This window comes from Sus scrofa, chromosome 5 (genome assembly GCF_000003025.6).
Source record: "Sus scrofa isolate TJ Tabasco breed Duroc chromosome 5, Sscrofa11.1, whole genome shotgun sequence".
Classification (NCBI taxonomy): Eukaryota; Metazoa; Chordata; class Mammalia; order Artiodactyla; family Suidae; genus Sus; species Sus scrofa.
Window position 1 is genome coordinate 22,938,555 of NC_010447.5, and position 19,348 is coordinate 22,957,902.

Here is a 19,348-nt window from a genome sequence, read left to right on the forward strand (position 1 = left end):
CCCCCCCTTTTTTTTGCAATATACTTGTTGAAGGAACTGGAGCATTGATCCTCTTTTTTTTTTTTTTTTAATTTATTTATTCCTCCCTCTCTCCCTTCCTTCCTTTTTCTTTTTATGGCTGCACTTGTGGCATATGGAAGCTCCTGGGCTAGGGGTCCCATTGGAGCTGCAGCTGCTGGCCTACACCACAGACATAGCAATTTCAGATTCCAGCTGCATCTATGACCTATACCGCACCGAGGCCAAGGCTCGAAACTGCATCCTCATGGACACTATGTTGGGTTCTTAACCCGCTGAACCACAACGGGAACTCCTGCTTCCTCTTCTTCTTCCTCTGTTTTTGTTTGTTTTGTCTATGCCTGCAGCATGCAGAAGTTCCCAGTCCAGGAATCCAACCTGTGCCGCAGCAGCGACCCAAGCCACAGCAGTGACTATGTAGAATCCTTAACCCGCTGAGTCACAAGGGATCTCCCAATCCTCTATTCTTGTTTACATTCTATTGGTGTTGTTAAACATATTCTCCTATTTCTCATATTTCCTGTAAGCTGGTAGTTATATTTAGAGTCTTAGCCTTTTTTTTGGCAAGAATCCCTTGCAGACAATGCTTTGCACTTTCTATTGTATCCTATCAAGAAGCACCTAATGTCTGGATCCTTCTCTTTTCGTGATGTTAACATTTTTTTTTTGTCTTTTGCCATTTCTTGGGCTGCTCCCGTGGCATATGGAGGTTCCCAGGCTAGGGGTCCAATAGGAGCTGTAGCCACTGGCCTACACCAGAGCCGTGTCTGCGACCTATACCACAGCTCACGGCAACGCGAGATCCTTAACCCACTGAGCCAGGCCAGGGATCGAACCAGAAACCTCATGGTTCCTAGTCAGATTTGTTAACCACTGCGCCACGACGGGAACTCCCTTGTGATGTTAAATTTTATCAGTGTATGTATGTGGTGTCAGCTTGATTCACCTATAAGCCTCCTACCTAATGTTTCTGATAGTCATTGATGATTGTTGCTTAGATCAATTATGTCATTAGGATTGTAAAATGATGACAGTATATCATTCTTCCTGCCCTTTTTAGGTGGAATTCTTTAAAGAATAATTGCTTCTTAAACTATCTACTTACTTTATTCAGTTTGTAATTTAAAATTGAAAACTTTTTTACTTCTAGACCCTCTACTTTAAATATGTTAGATTATTGTTGTAGTTTCCCATTTTCTGATATATTTCCAAGTTTCACTTCTCTTTTTTTAGCTTTATTTTTTTTCTTCCTTTTTTTTTTTTGTATGTGTGTGTGTTTTTAGGGCCACACCCTCTGCATACAGAGGTTCCAAAGCTAGGGGTTGAATCAGAGCTGCAGCTGCCAGCCTACGCCACAGCCACAGCAATGCAGGATCCAAGCCACGCCTGTGACCTACACCACAGCTCACGGCAATACCAGATCCTTAACCCACTGAGCGAGGCCAGGGATTGAACCCAAGTCCTCATGGATACTAGTCTGGTTCCTTAACCACTGAGACACGACAGGAACTCCTTTATTTTTTTAGCTTTAAAAATCAAATACCAGGATTTCCCCATGTGGCTCAGCCGAAAAAAATCTGATTAGCATCCATGAGGACGAAGGTTCGATCCCTGGCCTTGCTCAGTGGGTTAAGGATCTGGCATTGCTGCAAGCTGGATCCCACATTGCTATGGCTATGGTGTAGGTTGGCAGCTATAGCTCTGATTCGACCCCTAGCCTGAGAACCTCCATGTGCCACTGGTGTGGTCCTAGAAAGACAAACAAACAAACAAAAAAATAAAATATCTTTATTTTTGTTTCCTTTGGCAGCATGTGAGAAGTGGCAGTGACCCCAGCCATAGGCCTGTATCTTTGCCCTGTTAAGAAGCCAGGAACTCAGCTCTTCCATTCAGGTGGGTTCTCATACGGCAAGTGGAAGAGGTGGTGGCCAACCCCAGTGCTGTAACCTGGAGCAGGTCGGGGTCAGTACCTGGCAAGGTTGCTAGCTGCCTAATTTCTAGTCTGGGGCTGGAACTTCTGTTTGCCTGAGTAAAGGGACATCAGTCCTAGCATTTTTCCACAGCGTGCCTTGCTTCTGCAGTGATCAGAAAACTGGTCCATGAGCTGCCCCTGCATAGTACCCCAAAGCAGGCCCACTGGCTCTTTTTGCTCAAGGATTCCAAGAAGCTATCCTTGGAGGCCCTTGAAACAATGCAGGAAGCAGGGTGATACTCAAGTTGTGGCTGGCATGCTCCAGTTCACGCTGCTGTCACAGAGGCTGAGTGAGCAGTCACCCAGGGAGGGGGATCCCAGCTCATTCCACTCCTGTGGGGCAGGTGACTGGAAGGTAACAGCACCCAAGTAGGTCAGTGTCTTCCTGTGTCCACACCCAGGAATACCTTCCAATTGTCGAAGCAGCCATAGTTGTAATGATTCCTACAAACTCTGCCCTTGGCCTGGAGCCGACAACGCTCCTTTTTCTTGATGTGCCTTTCAATACTAGTCTCACTTCGACTAATGAGAATAGCATGCCTTACAGTTAGGGCACCCAGGGCAAGTGCCACGGAACTGCACAGGAACCAGAGGTAGACAAGACTCTGTGAGTCACTTTTTCTCGAAAGGAGAAACTGGGCGGTGGGGTCTGGTGATAAGTCTTGATGGTAGCATAAGCTCCCTGGAAAAAGTCCCAACTTCCGTAGCTGCAATAGACACAGCCTATAGAGTCATCAAAAAGCAGAAAGAGAAGAAGTACGGATGGTTATAGTGGCCCACACAGTTTCTTAGCCAGGGGCAGTGATGATCCATCCTCAGCTGTGTTCAGGCTGCCTTGGGGTTAATGCACTTCTTGCAGATAGAGATTGTTGTGATATCAGTCCTACCCAGGGATGGGTATCCAGGTGGAGTGGTGATAGCCTGGTAATAATGGAAGATGATGAGGATCAGATTCCAGTGACTATAGAAGAAAAGCCAGCAGAGAAATGCTGTGGCACAGAGTAGGTTTGGAGGATGAGGGGCAGGACACATAGGTAGGCGATGGCCACGATGGAGCTGGTCAGCATGATCACCAGCACCACGAACACCACCCCACACCAGCCAGCAGATAGGCTCAAAGGCAGCATCCACAGCAGTGTCACTGCCCCCAAAGGAGTTGTAAACCAAGGAGCACAGGCAGACCTTGCCATGGTGCCAGCGCGGGACCAGGCCCCAGAGCAGAGGTAGGCAACATCACCTGTAGCCGGGGAACAGAAGCAGGTGCAGGCAGAGGCGGGCAGGGCCCAGCAGCAGGCTCCGCTGGCCCTGCATGGCTCCTGCCTCCCCAGTCAGCCAAACTGAATCCTGCAGCCTCCACTGCTGCTCACTACTACCCCTCCTCCACCTCCTCGCCCCAGCCTGGCCTGGTTCAACCCAACCAACTGTGGCCCGCCACCCACAGCTCCAGCCTGCAGACCTGCACCCACCGCCAGCCCATCCTCTCATTTATTTCTTTAGGCATAGTAAGCAAAATTGTTTTATAATCTGTGTCACGTAATTACAATATCTGCTGTTGTTTCTTCTGGTCTTATTCATAGTGTCTTATCTCCTTTTGTGTTTAGTTATTTTTCATTATGAGTTACTAACTTTCCTTGGAAAATGATTTGTAGCGGAGTTCTTTGGTGCCTGGGATGAAGGGGACATTTTTCAAGAGTGGATTTGCATTTGCTTTTGCCAAGTGCCTGCCCGGAACATTATTCTCTCCTCCTCAGAGTCACTTAAATCTAAATTTACGATTTGGGTTTTTAAAAAAAACCCACTTAAATGTGAAATTAGTCTGCAAATTTCTTTAAGGACCTACTTGAGATCACAGATTCTCTTTCTTTCTTTGGCACTGAGGAACCTTCCTTGCAGTTCCCCGGAGATGAGGGCAGGTTCACTACTGGGAAGATCTTCTCTCAGACTCTCTGCATCCAGTGGACCTTCTGTCCCTTCCTCTAGGAACAACAACAACAAAAAAAACAATGTTCAGATCTGTACACTGCTGGTGGGAATGTACATTGGTGCAATCACTGTGGCAAACAGAATGGAGTTTTGTCAAAAAACTAAAAATAAGAGTTCCCATCGTGGCTCAGTGGTTAAGGAATCCGACTAGGAACCATGAGGTTGCGGGTTCGATCCCTGGCCTTGCTCAGTGGGTTAAGGATCTGGCGTTGCCACGAGCTGTGGTGTAGGCCGAAGACATGGTTCAGATTCTCTGTTGCTGTGGCTGTGGCGTAGGCCGGCGGCTATGGCTCCAATTAGACCCCTAGCCTGGGAACCTCCATATGCTGCGGGAAGCAGCCCTAGAAAAGGCAAAAAGACAAAACCCAAAAAGAAACAACAACAAAAAAACACCCTAAAAATAGCGCTGTGATACAAGCTAGCAATCCTACTCTGGGCATATAGCCAAAACAAAAACAAAAACACTCATTTGAAAAGATACATGCATCCCAATGTTCACAGCAACATTATTTACAATCAACAAGATATGGAAGCAACCTAAGTGTCCATCAACAGATGAATAGATAAAGAAGATGTGGTATGTATACACAATGGAATACTACTCAGTCATAAAAGTAATGAAAACTTGCTATTTGCAGCAACATAGATGGACTTGGAGGGCATTATGCTAAGTGAAATACATCAGACAGAGAAAGACAAATACTGTATGCTATCACTTGCATGTGGGATCTAAAAAATACAACAAAGTAGTGAATATAATAATAAAAAAAAGAAGCAAACTCACAGATATAAAGAACAAGTAGTTACCAGTGGGGAAAGAGAAGGGGGGAGGGGCTTATGCGGTAGGGAATTTAGAGGTACAAACTATTGGTATAAAATATGCTACAACGGAGTTCCCGTCGCGGCGCAGTGGTAAAGGAATCCGACTAGGAACCATGAGGTTGCGGGTTCGATCCCTGCCCTTGCTCTAGTGGGTTAATGATCCGGCGTTGCCGTGAGCTGTGGTGTAGGTTGCAGATGCGGCTCGGATCCCGCGTTGCTGTGGCTCTGGCATAGGCCGGTGGGTACAGTTCCAATTGGACCCCTAGCCTGGGAACCTCCATATGCCGCGGGAGCAGCCCAAGAAATAGCAAAAAAAAAAAGACAAAAAAAAAAATATGCTACAAGGATATATGGTACAACAGGGAATATAGTCAATATTTTATAATAACTATAAATGGTGTGTAACCTTTAAAAATTGTGAATTACTATATTGTACACCTATAACTTATATAATATTGTACATCAACTATACTTCAATTTTAAAATAGAGTTAGAAAAAATACATTTAAAAACCCCCAAGAGTTCCCCTTGTGGCTCAGCAGGTTAAGAACCTCGACTAGTATCCGTGAGGATGCAGGTTCAATCCCTGGCCTCACTCAGTGGGTTAAAGGATCCGGTGTTGCCATGAGCTGTGATGTAGGTCACAGATGTGGCTCGAATCTGGCACTGCTTTAGCTATGGTGCAGGCCAGCAGCTGCAGCTCTGACTTGACCCCTAGCCCAGGGGTGCAGGTTTGGCCTTAAAACAAAAAAACCATGAAAAACCAAAGCTCAGTTCTGTAAGTTTGGCAAATGCCCTCCAAGCAAATGTGGCTACAGGGTTTTGGTTTTGGTTTTGGTTTTCTTTCATAATTGTGATTTTATTGGTTGTTTTGAGGATCAGTACACAGACATTTCAATTTGTACACAATTCTTTTTTTGTTTGTTTGTTTGTTTGTTTGGTCTTTTTAGGGCTGCACCTGCAGCATATGGAGGTTCTCAGGCTTGGGATCAGATCCGAGCTGTAGCTGCTGGCCTGCACCAGAGCCACTGCAACTCAGGATCCTAGCCACGTCTGTGACCTATACCGCAGCTCACTGCAACGCCGGATCCTTAACCCACTGAGCAAGGCCAGGGATGGAACCTGCAACCTCATGGTTCCTAGTTGGATTCTCTAACCACTGAGCTATGACAGGAACTCTTGTGATTCTTTTCTGAATTTTTCCAGTGACTTTCCAGCTTAAAATTTGGGGCCAAATTTTCCTAACAGAATATTAAATACCAACATCTTTAAATGTTGATATGCTGTTATAAGTCCCACTAATTCACAATTTAACATGTACACTATATACTCAAATTTTCATTCACTCACAGTGCATCAACAAAATTACTAGGAAAACTGGACTACCACTACCAACGATGTTACAGAGCATACAAAATTCTGACAAGGAGAGCCAAGATCAAGGAGTAGTTTGCTTTAGGAAACAATTCAACCAAAAACAAAATGGGAAGAAAAGTCATTTAACGTCTTCAAGACGTGAAATGTACAACTGACTCCAAAATGCCATTTAGTATATGCTTCGTATTATATGATATAAAAGCTACCCCACCTATGTAATGTTGAGCTGACACCCAAGACAATCAAAGCCTCTCATATTCAATATCCTACTATTTACTGGTTGTACCAAAAAATTAACAACCAGCAAAACATTTCACCTCTTAAAGCATTTACACTCAAGAAATGGGCTGAAGCGGGATTCCCTCCTTCTTAAAAATGTTTCCAGAACCATTAAAAAACTTGCATTTACTAAACAGTTGATAAAAGGTATTCCTTTGGATTTTACAGTAAAGGAGAGAGGGACCTGGCATGCGGTATTAATCAGAGGCGACTTCTTTCTCTCCTGCTTCATCAGAGGCTGGGCTCTTCTCGTTTTTTGGTTTCTCCGTTTTCTGCAGTAGAACTTCTTTAGTCTCTTGGTTAGCCACTTAGGCCGGTTTTCCTTTTTTGATTTTAATTTTAATTTTTTTTTTTTTTGTCTTTTTGCCATTTCTAGGGCCGCTCCCACGGCATATGGAGGTTCCCAGGCTAGGGGTCCAATCGGAGCTGTAGCCACTGGCCTACGCCAGAGCCACAGCAATTCAGGATCTGAGCCGCATCTGCAACCTACACCACAGCTCACAGCAACGTCGGATCCTTAACCCACTGAGCAAGGCCAGGGATCAAACCCTCAACCTCATCGTTCCTAGTCGGATTCCTTAACCACTGTGCCACGACGGGAATTCCCCAGTTTTCCTTTTGCTCCTCTTTTCCCTTTTGCACTTTTTTTTTGGTTGGAAGACTTATCCTTTCCTGCCGCCTTTTTTTTGGTTTCCTTTCCACTTCCGCAGGAGCAGGTTTAGCTGACAACCTCGCGGATCTTCTCTTGAGCTCCTCCTTCGCTGTCCCAGTCTCTTCGGCGGAACTGACCTTCCTCTTGGGCATCGTGGCGCCACGCCAGGGTCGGGTGCCTGTGAGCGGCCGCGCGCCAAGAGCCCTGAGCCTCCCAGGCGGAGCTGCCTGGCTGCTGCCGCGCCTCCCGCCGGGACCTGCTGGGACCCTCGGCAGCAGCAGCAGCAGCAGCAGCAGTGGGAGAACCGGATGGAACCGGATTGGGAGCCCGCCGCCCCCCTCCTGGGCCTTGGGCAATCACTCCCTCTGACTGCAGGACTTTGAGTGCCTCTTAAGGTTTCTGCCTTCGTTTAGGTTTTGGCTTGTTAATTTTTCACTGTCTTGCTGACTTTACTATGCTTTTAAGAAAACAGATAATTATATTCTACCTAGGGTTTTGTTTTTGTTTTCAGTTCGTTTGCTTGTTTGTTTTGCCATTCCAAAAGCACTTGGAAGTTCCTGGGGTAGGGATTGAACCTGTGCCACAGAGCCGCCCCAAGCCGCTGCAGGGACAATGCATTCTCCTTAACCCTCTCCCCACAATGGAACTCCCTTACCCAGCATTTTCAGTTGTTTTTAGTAGGAGAATAACTAACCATGTTGAAGAAAATAGAAGTCTGCTTGGCTTTTCCAGCACTTTTTATTTTCATTAGAATTAATGTCTTTTCCCCGCCCCAGCCCCAACTTTCTACATACTTATCATTAACATATCCCCGAACCCTCCTCTGGTTAAACAAAACTTATTTTTGAATAAATTCAAATGTATTAGGTATTCTATCAGTTTTATGTCTTTAAAAAATCACTCCCAAATCTTCTGTGTTGCGGAAACCGCAAAAACCGTGGCAACGGAAGGAGACAAACAGCATTCGGAGATATGAAAAAGCAAGGTTTATTCAGCACCGGTGCGGGCTCAGAGGAATCACCTCCAGAGTCTGAGCACCAGGTCTTTTTTCTCAGTAACTTTTATATACTACAAGGTCTTGATTTTCCCATGTAAGCACCCCGGACCTCCCCCATCCCCAAGCAGACAGTGTTCCTCCCTAAGAAACTGAGCAAGCAAGGTTACAGAAGCGGAACTGATAGGCAATGCTGAGTACCCGATTAGCAGGGCTGCTGGTTTGGACAGAGGGCACACAGTTGTTACATTATTACAAGAAGGGTGGCATAGTGATGAGCACAGCTGGAAAGGCTTGCAGCTGCCTTCTTAGCCAAGGGGGGGTTGTTCTTTAGTTAAAACTCCATTTCATTCCCCCCTCTTGATGTTCAGGGTGCATCTGCACCCTTTACAGATCATCATCAGTCATAACCCTTTGGTAGCCTCTAATAAGTAGCAGGTGGGAGGCTGTTTTTTTTTTAAACCATGGTTTTTATAAAACCTTTTGTGATACTTATCAGGAGAGGTACAAGGCAGGGAATAAGTAGGCACCCTGTGAGTATAACCATGATTATTCCGACCATTGTCTTAATTTCTCCCAACCAAGAGAACCATTTACCAAAGAGACTGTCTGTATGCCATCCTTTCTAAGTTTGTACAGGTACATGGGCAAGTTTAGTCATGCGGTCAGCAATTTTTTTTTACCACCTTTCCAGTGTCATCTATTTGTAGACAGCAATTACTTAAGTTAAATTTTCCATAAACCCCTCCTTTAGAAGCAAGTAGATAATCCAAGGCCAAGCAATTTTTGTAGATTGCACTGTACATTTTAGTTTGTTGTTGAGCCAATATAGTCAAGGCCCTTGCAGTGTCATTTGTTATAAGTTCCAAAACCGCCTGTAGTCTGATGATGCGGTTCAGCATATAGACTGGGGTGCGATATCCCCAAGAGCCATCCTCTGCCCAGGTGGCAGGCCCATAATATTGAATTATCCGTTCTGGGGGCCATTTATCATCTTTCCAGTCTCCAATTTGGAGAGCCCTCCGGTCTCTCTGGGCACCCTGTGGCCTATATATAGGAACTCCCAGTTGCTCCCCTAGTGACAGTGGGAGCAGGAAGAAGGAAGGTCTGATTGTTCCCAGTACACATGCCCCAGCCCAATTGGGGGGGAGTATGGAATAGGCCATTTTTTTCACAAATCCAATACAATCCCTTTGGTGCCCGCCACTGGATATTAGCACTGATATCTTTCCATGCTTGTCAAAGGAGGGAAAAGTTAGACAAGGGATTAGGCTTGGGCTCTGAGAGATTGGAGGATGACCACCATTGAGTCTTTTGGGCAGTCAGATTATAATACCTTAGGCCTAAACATGTTAGGCTTCCAACTGAAACATTAAACCATCCTCCCCGCCTCGCAAGACAATTTTTTCCCTATAATAGCAGTTCTGAGGAGCCATACCCCATTGGTGAGTTGGGGGTATGCGGTCTCATTATGAGGCTCTAATGGGTCCAGTTCTCTGGCTTGCCAAGGCCAGTGGTCTCCTGTATTCGTTCCCCCGCATACGTAACAAGAGGAGACCTTGAGGGTTTGTGCAATAGTTTCTGCCAGGGCTAAGAACAAGTTCTTAGTTGTGGCCGGAATGGGAGGTGGAGTGTTTTTTTATCTCTTTATAAAAGGAATGAAAGATGCTGTGAGAGGCAGCTTGGAGTGCAAACGTGATTTTCTGGAAATGTAGCATAGCTCCAGGGTCAAGGCCTCTTCCGTCAATGTGAATGCTTATTTTGAAACCCTCCTTCCATTTGGGCTCACTGGAATTGAAAATAGTGAAATTAACTGGGTTACAAGCTTTAGTCTGGCAGTCTGGAGGGCTGTACCCTTTTGAAGGACAGCTGTTTTGTCTCCCTTATTCCAGGTTGCTCAGGCCACACAGCTCCAGTAAGTGCATTCCAGGCAACCGCTCCAGGTGGTCCCCCAGCACATATATTTATGCTGGAGCCTATATTCTTTTTCCCATGATGGGCTTCCACATGGTCTAGTAGAAGTCCATGACCCATTCATAGCTTCACAGGCATCAAAAAGTATTGATACTGGAGTTCCCGTCGTGGCGCAGTGGTTAACGAATCCGACTAGGAACCATGAGGTTGCGGGTTCAGTCCCTGCCCTTGCTCAGTGGGTTAACGATCCGGCGTTGCCGTGAGCTGTGGTGTAGGTTGCAGACGCGGCTTGGATCCTGAATTGCTGTGGCTCTGGCGTAGGCCGGTGGCTACAGCTCCGATTCGACCCCTAGCCTGGGAACCTCCATATGCCGCGGGAGCGGCCCAAGAAATAGCAACAATAACAACAACAACAACAACAACAACAACAACAACAAAAGACAAAAAAAAAAAAGTATTGATACTGGCAACTTGGTGTTGGTAATTTGGGTCCAATTAATTAGCTGCCCTGATTTATGAGAGTGCCGGACTTCTAACCATTCCTCAGTTGGTGAGTATCGTGGGTCAAAGCAAGTATATTGGTCCCCCTGTTGACAGATAGAATAAGTGGTCCTGTTGTGAGTACAACTTCCATGAATTTCTCTGAAACAGGAGAAATGAGTGGAGTAAAGCAAAGTCCATGTAACCCCTTGATCTGATCGGGTCACTCGAATGCACGGGTCACATGAGGACATGGATCCTGGCAGAACCAAAGGGGACCAGATTAACAGCAACAGGCAGAAAACATACATGTTGGTCATAAGATAACAGTATATGACAGTTAGAGAGTCTTGTGGAAGGGAGGTAAGGCAGTTTATTTTACCAGGCTGTCGATTCCTCAAGCTTCAGCCGTGCATTGACTGACCAGCTTCCGGTGTGGTCAGAGCAGGGCTTTGAGATCGTCGTCTCCTTCTCTGTATTGTCAGGCGAAGAGGTCTCTCTGGATCGAGGGCAGTCTCCCACTCTCCATGGTCGTCAGCTGGGCCAGCCGGTTTTACTCTAGAATGATGGATCCAAGCATCTATTCCTGTTACTTTAAGAGCAGTGGGGGTGGTTAGAATTACAGTATAGGGGCCCTTCCATACCAGCCTCAAAGGCTCCTTTTTCCAGTCCTTTATCCACACCTGGTCCCCCGGCTTGTGGGGGTGTACTGTTATACCTAAGGACACAGGTATTCTGTCTGTGACCCATTTATGTATCTGAGAAATAGTGAGCCCCAGTCCTTGTAATTGTTTATGTAATTCCAAGTCTCCCAACTCCCTGGTGTTTCCTTTTAAACTGATTAGTGGAGGTGGCCTTCCATATAAGATTTCAAATGGCGAGAATCCTATTCCCGCTCGGGGTGAGCATCTCACTTTTAAGAAGGCCACCGGCAACATGTTTATCCAGGGCAAGCCAGTTTCCTGACATAACTTTGCCAGGGTCTGTTTAAGGGTTCGGTTTATGTGTTCTACTTTCCCTGAACTTTGAAGGCGATAAGCAGAATGTAGTTTCCATCGGATCTGTAAAGCTTTTGCCACCTGTTGTACTGTTTCAGCCACAAATGCTGGACCATTATCTGACCCAATGGTCAGAGGCATTCCATATCTGGGAATAATGTCTCTCAGGAGTGCCTTGGTTACTTCCCTTGTCTTTTCAGTTCAGGTAGGGAAGGCCTCTACCCATCCTCCAGGCAGTTATGGTCTGGGGGCCCCGCTTCGTCTGGCAGAAAAGTAGCTGGGTTCAGAGTTCGCACAACCTCCAGTTTTACCCGTGGATTTTCACATAGTAACCCTTGATATTGAGTCATTCGTGCATGTGTGAGCCAATGGTGGCCCTTGGTATCCATTAGGGTTACAACTGAGTGTGGGACTTTAACATTGAGGTTTTGTCCCAGGGTCAACTTGTCAGCCTCTCTTACCAACAAGGTAGTAGCTGCCAGCGCTCGGAGGCAGGGAGGCCATCCGGCAGCAACTGAGTCAATTTGTTTAGACAGATATGCCACTGGCCTCTGCCAAGGCCCAAATTCTTGAGTTAAGACTCCCAAAGCCATCCCATTTTTCTCATGAACAAAAAGGTTAAATTCTCTGGTTACATCAGGAAGTCCCAAAGCTGGAGCCTCAGTGAGTTTGGTTTTGATTGTCTGAAACGCTGTCTCCTGGCTTGGTCCCCATTCAAGGGGAGCCTTTTCTTCCCCTTTTAGAGCCTCATACAGAGGTCTGGCCAGGTCTGAAAACCTGGGGATCCATATCCGGCAGAATCCTGCTGCCCCTAGGAACTCACGAACCTTCCGGCGGATGGTAGGGACAGGAATGGCACAAACTGCCTGCTTTTTTCAGTCCCCAGCATTCGTTGGCCCTGCATGATGTTGAAGCCCAGATACTTGACTTGTTTTTTTTTTTTGCAGATTTGTGCCTTTTTCTTTGATACCCGATACCCTGCCTCCATCAGTAGGGAAAGGAGAGCTCTTGTTCTCTCTAGGTACTGAGCCTCTGTGGTGCCAGCTAGTAAGAGATCGTCAACATACTGCAGCAAAACACAGCCCAGTTTTTGTCCAGGAAATTCAGCCAGGTCAGCAGCTAAGGCGCCGCTAAAAAGAGTGGGAGAGTTTTTGAATCCTTGTGGGAGTCTAGTCCAGGTAAGCTGTTCCTTTGTCCCTGTATGTGGATTCTCCCATTTAAAAGCAAACAAGGGCTGACTGGCAGGTGCCACCCGGAGGCAGAAAAAGGCGTCTTTTAAGTCCAGGCAAGTAAACCACTCAGCAGTGGAGGGGATCAGCCCTAGCAGGGTATATGGGTTAGGGACGGACGGGTGTAATGTGACTGTTGCTTCATTTATGGCTCTCAAGTCCTGTACTGGGCGGTAGTCCTGTGTTCCCGGTTTTTCCACGGGCAGTAAAGGGGTGTTCCAAGGGGACTGACATTTTATTAACAGTCCGTGCTGAAGCAGCCTATCCAGGTGAACCTGGATTCCCAGTCGAACTTCTCTGGGAATTGAGTATTGCCATAGCTTTACCGGTTGAGCTCCGGGTTTTAGATCAATCAAGACAGGAGCGTGGCATTTTGCCAGTCCTGGTGGGTTTCCTTCAGCCCAAACCAATGGGTATTTAGTCTCTAGTTCTGGGGGAATGGTCCCCATTTCTGAAGGGGAAGAGTACAAGCGTCGTTTCTCTTCTCTTTTCACAGCAAGAGCCATGATTAAAGGAGACGGGGTTCTGTCAATTTGAGTTGGGCCGATCCATCAGTAGAAAAGGAAATTTGTGCCCCCATTTTAGCCAGCAGGTCTCTTCCCATCAGGGGGACTGGGCAGTCAGGCAGGTAAAGAAATTCATGTATTACTTCATGGCCTCCTAACCGACATCATCGAGGACCACAGAAGGGCCTGTGTGTTTGGTTACCTGTGGCCCCAACAATGGTGGTTTCTTTCCCCGAGAGGGGAGCCACAGGTTGTGTAACCACAGAAAGTTCGGCACCTGTGTCAACCATAAAGTCTATGAGGTGGCCCCCTACTTGAATTCTGACCATAGGCTCTCAGGGGCCCAGTTGGAGAGAGCCTGGTCCCCCCTAATCAGACTCAGCTAGGCCGATCAGGTTGGTGCTGAATGGCTCAGATCAGTACCGGCTAGGTGGGGCCTTGGTCTTTTCCTCAGGACGGTTGGGGCATTCATTTTTTTCAATGTCCCTTTTCTTTGCAGTAAGCGCATTGGTCATGTTCCAGGGGACTCCTTTTCCCTGGCCTTGTACCTTGTCCCTTACGGGGTGGTCCCACTGGGGGCACGGGTTTTGACAGGGCGGCTGCTAGAAGAGTCACTTTTTGTTTCATTCTCTTTTCTGCATCACGACGGGCCACCTGGTCTCAGTTAATAAAAACCTTGTTGGCTATTTCCAACAGTTTAGTGGCATTCTCTCCTGCAAATCCTTCTAATTTCTGTAGCTTTTTACAGATATCTGATTGGGCTTGTCCCACAAAGGCAGCATTTATCATCCGTTGGTTCTCAGGGGCCTCGGGATCAAAAGGGGTGTAGATTCAGAAAGCCTCACATAGTCTCTCATAGAATTTGGCTGGGCTTTTATTCGGCTCTTGTAGTATCTCACTGATCTTAGCTATATTAGTGGGCTTTTTAGCCCCAGCTTTTGCCCCCTGTAGGAAGGCCTGCTGGTACCTCTCTAGGTTACGTTTCCCTTCTTCAGTGTCATAGTCCCAGTGGGGGTTTTCTTCTGGGAAGGCTTCCCTCACCCAGTTTGTTAAGTCTGCTCGACCCCCCGCCTTGTCCTGAAGCCATTTTTGGGCTTCTGTTACAATTCGCCAGCGCTCTTCAGTGTCAAATAGAGTAAAAAGGAGTTGCCGGCAGTCTATCCAGGTGGGACAGTGTGTCTGGAAAATGAATTCTAAGAGATCAATCAGCGCCTGAGGCTTTTCAGAATATGAGGGAATATGGTGTTTCCAGTTGAGGAGATCGGCAGTGGAAAAGGGCTGGTAATAATAAAAACGTCCCCCCTCTTGTATGGTCCCATCGGGGGCGACTTGCTGTGATCCCTGTGTCTCCCGTAAGGGCATTTGTAATGCTGGAGTGGCTGCTCCCTGAGCTGAAGGGAGATGCCTGCTCATAGGTTCTGGAGAATTTGGCTGCGGGGATGATATCGCCTCGGGAACTTCAGAAGCAGAAGGAGGAGGAGAAACAGAAGGTGGTGGGCTATCTGGCATCTGGGGACCCTCGGCTCCTGGAGGTGGGGCCGGCAGCACATAAGGTGGTGGCATAGGGGGTGAGTCCTCAGGTTCCCCTTGATAAATAGGTGGCACCTTCTTTTGAGACAAGGTTTTCTTCTTGGACTGGGCTACTAGCACCTTACACTGTCCCTGGTCTGTGGTGCAGAACCAAACCCATGGGGGCCTCAAATAGGCAATTTCCAACCATTGATCAATATACAGAAATTGGTCTGGGTGTCCAGGGTCTCCTGTTATAACATTATATACTGCTGTAACTGTGAACACATCTAAGGTCCCTTCTGGAGGCCAGCCAACACCAAAGGAGGGCCACTCTAGGGTACAGAGGGTACACAGTTTTCCAAGACTCAGTTTAACACCATAATCTCTAGAAAATCCTTTCTTAAAATTCTTAACCATATACTCTAAGACAGTGGGCTTGGAAGCCGATTTACCCATTGTGTGAAGTCCCACCCTGTGCCGGTGATGCAGACAAACACTGAGGACAAGGCCTCAGGTAACAATCGCTTCGTCCGCCTGACCGCTCCTCCGGAGGAGATATTTCAGGCGCCTCTTAGCATAGGTGGGACTGTATAAACCCCAACATCAGGATCCCCACAAAAAGGGCCACCATAAGCCGTATGAGGGTCGCTGCGGAACTGCAGGTTAGGACTCACTCTGGCTCCGTTGTCCAAAGATGGGCTCTCGTTCTCTCCAGTCACTCATACACACACACCAGAATTGACAAGCCTCCGATCCCAAGGGAGCAAACCCTGACCTGAGTGACCCTTTGGTCACGGAGAGGTGATCAGTCTCTCCTTCCGCCATATGGCGGGTCCTGACTTGGGCAGATGTCCCCGGGGCACTCACCAGTCTGACGTCCTGTCCAGGAGCCTGTTTCCACTCTCCTTCTGAGTCTATTTGGGAAGCGGTGTGGGCCAAGGCCACGGCCCGAGTGAGGGTCTGTATCCGGCAAAATGGCCGGTGTGCGCTATCCACCTGTCACCGGGCCGGCAACCGTGGCCTCCCCCAGTTCCTCGACAACGGTGGCGCAAGAGGCCAGCTCGGTTGTCGGCTTCCCGGCCAACGCACCAAAATGTTGTGGAAACCGCAAAAACCGTGGCAACGGAAGGAGACAAACAGCACTCAGAGATATGGAAAAGCAAGGTTTATTCAGCACCGGTGCGGGCTCAGAGGAGTCACCTCCAGAGTCTGAGCACCAGGTCTTTGTTCTCAGTAACTTTTATACACTACAAGGTCTTGATTTTCCCATGTAAGCACCCCGGACTGCCCCCATCCCCAAGCAGACAGTGTTCCTCCCTAAGAAACTGAGCAAGCAAGGTTACAGAAGCAGAACTGATAAGCAATGCTGAGTACCTGATTAGCAGGGCTGCTGGCTTGGACAGAGGGCACACAGTTGTTACATTATTACAAGAAGGGTGGCATAGTGATGAGCACAGCTGGAAAGGCTTGCAGCTGCCTTCTTAGCCAAGGGGGGGTTGTCCTTTAGTTAAAACTCCATTTCATCTGAACTGCTCGAATCGTGATGAATTGACTTGTAGTTCTGCCCCGCAACTTGGAATCTCCCTTCAACTTTGCCCTGGGAAGGAGTTTCCCTTTTTGGCACATCAGGTTAAGGATCAGGTGTTGTCACTTTGGTGGCTTGGGTCACTGTTGTGGTGGGTTCTATCCCTGGCCCAGGAACTTCCACATGCCAGAGTGCAGCCAAAAAAATTTTTTTTAAATTGCACTGGGGATTCCTTTTGTTTTTCTTTTGTGCTGGATACCCTGCTTCCTGGATTTCATACTGTTCTCTCTTTTGACTAACATTTGTCTTGGTGTAATGCATCCTCTTCTACCTTTCTGATACACAATGCATGGAACAGATGTATTTTGAGACCTCGCATATCTGAAATCATCTTTATTCTGGACTCATAAATGAGTCACAGTTTGGCTGTGTATAGAATTCTAGGTTGAAAATAATTTCCTTAAAATTTTGAAGCTTTTTTTTTTTTTTTTTTTTTGTCATTTTAGAGCCACACCTGAGGTGTATGGCAACTCCCAGATTAGGGGTTGAATTGCAGCTGTACCTGCTGGCCTATGCCACAGCCATAGCAACACCAGATCTGAGCCACATCTGCCACCTACACCACAGCTCAGCTCACAGCAATGCTGGATCCTTAGCCCACAGAGCAAGGCCAGGGATTGAACCCATGTCCTCATGGATACTAGCCAAGTTTGTAACCATTGATCCACAGCGGAGCTCCTTGAAGCCATTTCTTAATTGTCTTTTACCTTAGAGTGCTGATGAATTGATAGCTCTAATGCTATTCTGAATTTTTTTTTAATTTTTGCTGTTCTGATTCTCGATCCTTGTATGCAACTTGTTCTTTCTTTCTAGAAGCTTTTAGAATTGATTGTCTTTGTCCAGTGTTCTGATGTTCTGTAATGATGGATCTTGTTGTGGACCTGATTTATTTTGCTGTCAGTGTGCCCTTTCAATTTAGAGACTCAGTTCTTCATTTCAAAGTAATATTTTAAAATAATTTCTATGATTATTTCTTCCCCTCTGAGTCAGTCTCTGTTCTTTTTGTGGAACTCTCATTATTTAGATGTTCAACTTTCTGGACTGGTTTTTTGCTTTTTTATTAATTTGCTTCAAAAGTAAGGCAAACTTGATTTTGAATTTTATCCTCCAGGTTTTTTTTTGTTGGTGGTGGTTTTTTTTTTTTTTTTAGCTGCACCTGCTGTATGCGGAAGGACTGAACATTTGTCACAACAGTGACCCAACCACTACAGTGACTTGTAGTGGGTACAGATCCAGTACCACAAAAGAAATCTTTCCTCTACTCTTTCTGTTGAGTTTTAATTTCTGCTGTCATGGTTTTGATTTCCAGAAGTTCTTTTTTTTCTTATCCAGATAGTAATTACTTTTTAAATAACTTCCTGTTGTTATTTTATGCATACAATATATTATCTCTCTGAGGCCATTAATAATGGATTTTTTGTTTATTTTTAAACTTTTTTTTTCTTTGCAATTTCTGTTTCATTTAAATTGCTTTTTTTTTCTTCTTGCTTGTTTTGGTTTCTTCCTTGTATATTAAGGCTGTCCTTAAATATCTAATGATCCTAGGCTGTCTGCTCATTTTATTTTTATTTTTATTTCTATTTTTAGGCCCACACCTGCGGCATATGGAAGTTCCCAGCCTAGGGGTTGAATTGGAGCTGCAGCTGGCCGCCTACACCACAGCCACAGCAACATGGGATCCAGCTTGCAGCAATGCCAGATCTTAATCCACTGAGCAAGGCCAGGAATTGAACCTGCATCCTCATGGATACTGTCGGATTCTTAACCCACTGCAGAGACAACACAGGTCCTTAACCCGCTTTGCCACAGAGGAAACTCCAGTCTGCTTATATTAGAGTGAGAACATTAAAAGGTTGATTGGAAAGATTGTGTGAGGGCTGGGGCCTGTAGGCTAAGGGCTTAATTGAAGGATTCCTTCATCTGTTTACAAGAACCTAGATGAGAGTATCTTTGGGATTTCTCTTTTGGGCTGGACAGATTCTCCATATAAGTTTTTCCAAAGTATAATCATGCTCTTGTTTATGTTTGTTTAGGAATTAATTTCTCAGGTTTGCTAAATCAGTTACCATTCCTTAATTTGCTTTCTAGCTTCTAAAATGTTGCTGCTGTTGTCTCCTTTCTCTTTGTTCCTACATGGCCTAGAGAATAATACATGCATTGCCACTGCTCCCCATCCCCAGCTCCAGCCCCCCGTTTTTAATTGGAAGCCCCATTATTTCTTTTTCTTTCTTCTTTTTCTCTTTTTGCTCTTTTAGAAGGCCGCACCCGCAGCATATGGAAGTCCCCAAGCTGGGGGTCGAATTGGAGCAGCAGCTGCCAACCTAGACACAGCCACAGCAACACAGGACCCAGTCGCGCCTGCGACCTATACCACAGTTCACTGCAACGGTGAATCCTTAGGCCATTTGGCGAGGCCAGGGATCAAACCGCACCCTCATGAATACTAGTCTGACTCCTAACCCTCTAAGCCACAATGGGAACCCCCTTCCCATTATTTTTTAGGATAATTTTATTAGAGGACAACTGCAGGATTGTGGAGAAAGGCTTTGAAACAAATTACTAGATTGCCCTAAAGTCGTATGTATATGTGAAAAGAGTAATCTATTATGTAATAATTGTTTTGCAACAGGTATTAGTAGCTTTCAGGAGTATTGAGTTGCACGCACCCATATGCCTCTTTTCTCCAGGCGGCGGCCCTACACACAACACAGCAAATGACTTAAAAAGTCGAGATGTACTAAACAACTAGTCGGAGATAAAAACCTGCTTAACCTGGCCCAGCGCATAGACCACGCCTTTCTGGAGCGGAGAGGGTGGGAGGGGGTCCGATCTCGTTGGTGATTGGCTGGCCTCTCTGGCCAATCACGCGCAGCGAATGATTTCGCTAATCGTCGTGATCCACCTCCTAGTGGGCTTTGGAGCTACTTTGTCAAATGGGAATAGGGCACATGAGAAGGACAGAAAATTTAGCCAATGAAACCTTGGGGCGTTAATGGGCGGGGTGAGGCCGCTGCCAGGTTTGGGGCG

The 19,348-nt window shown here is 46.4% G+C and overlaps 1 pseudogene; it reads right to left on the minus strand.

The window, feature by feature from the left end:
* LOC110260687 lies at positions 1,898-3,301 on the minus strand (annotated as a pseudogene).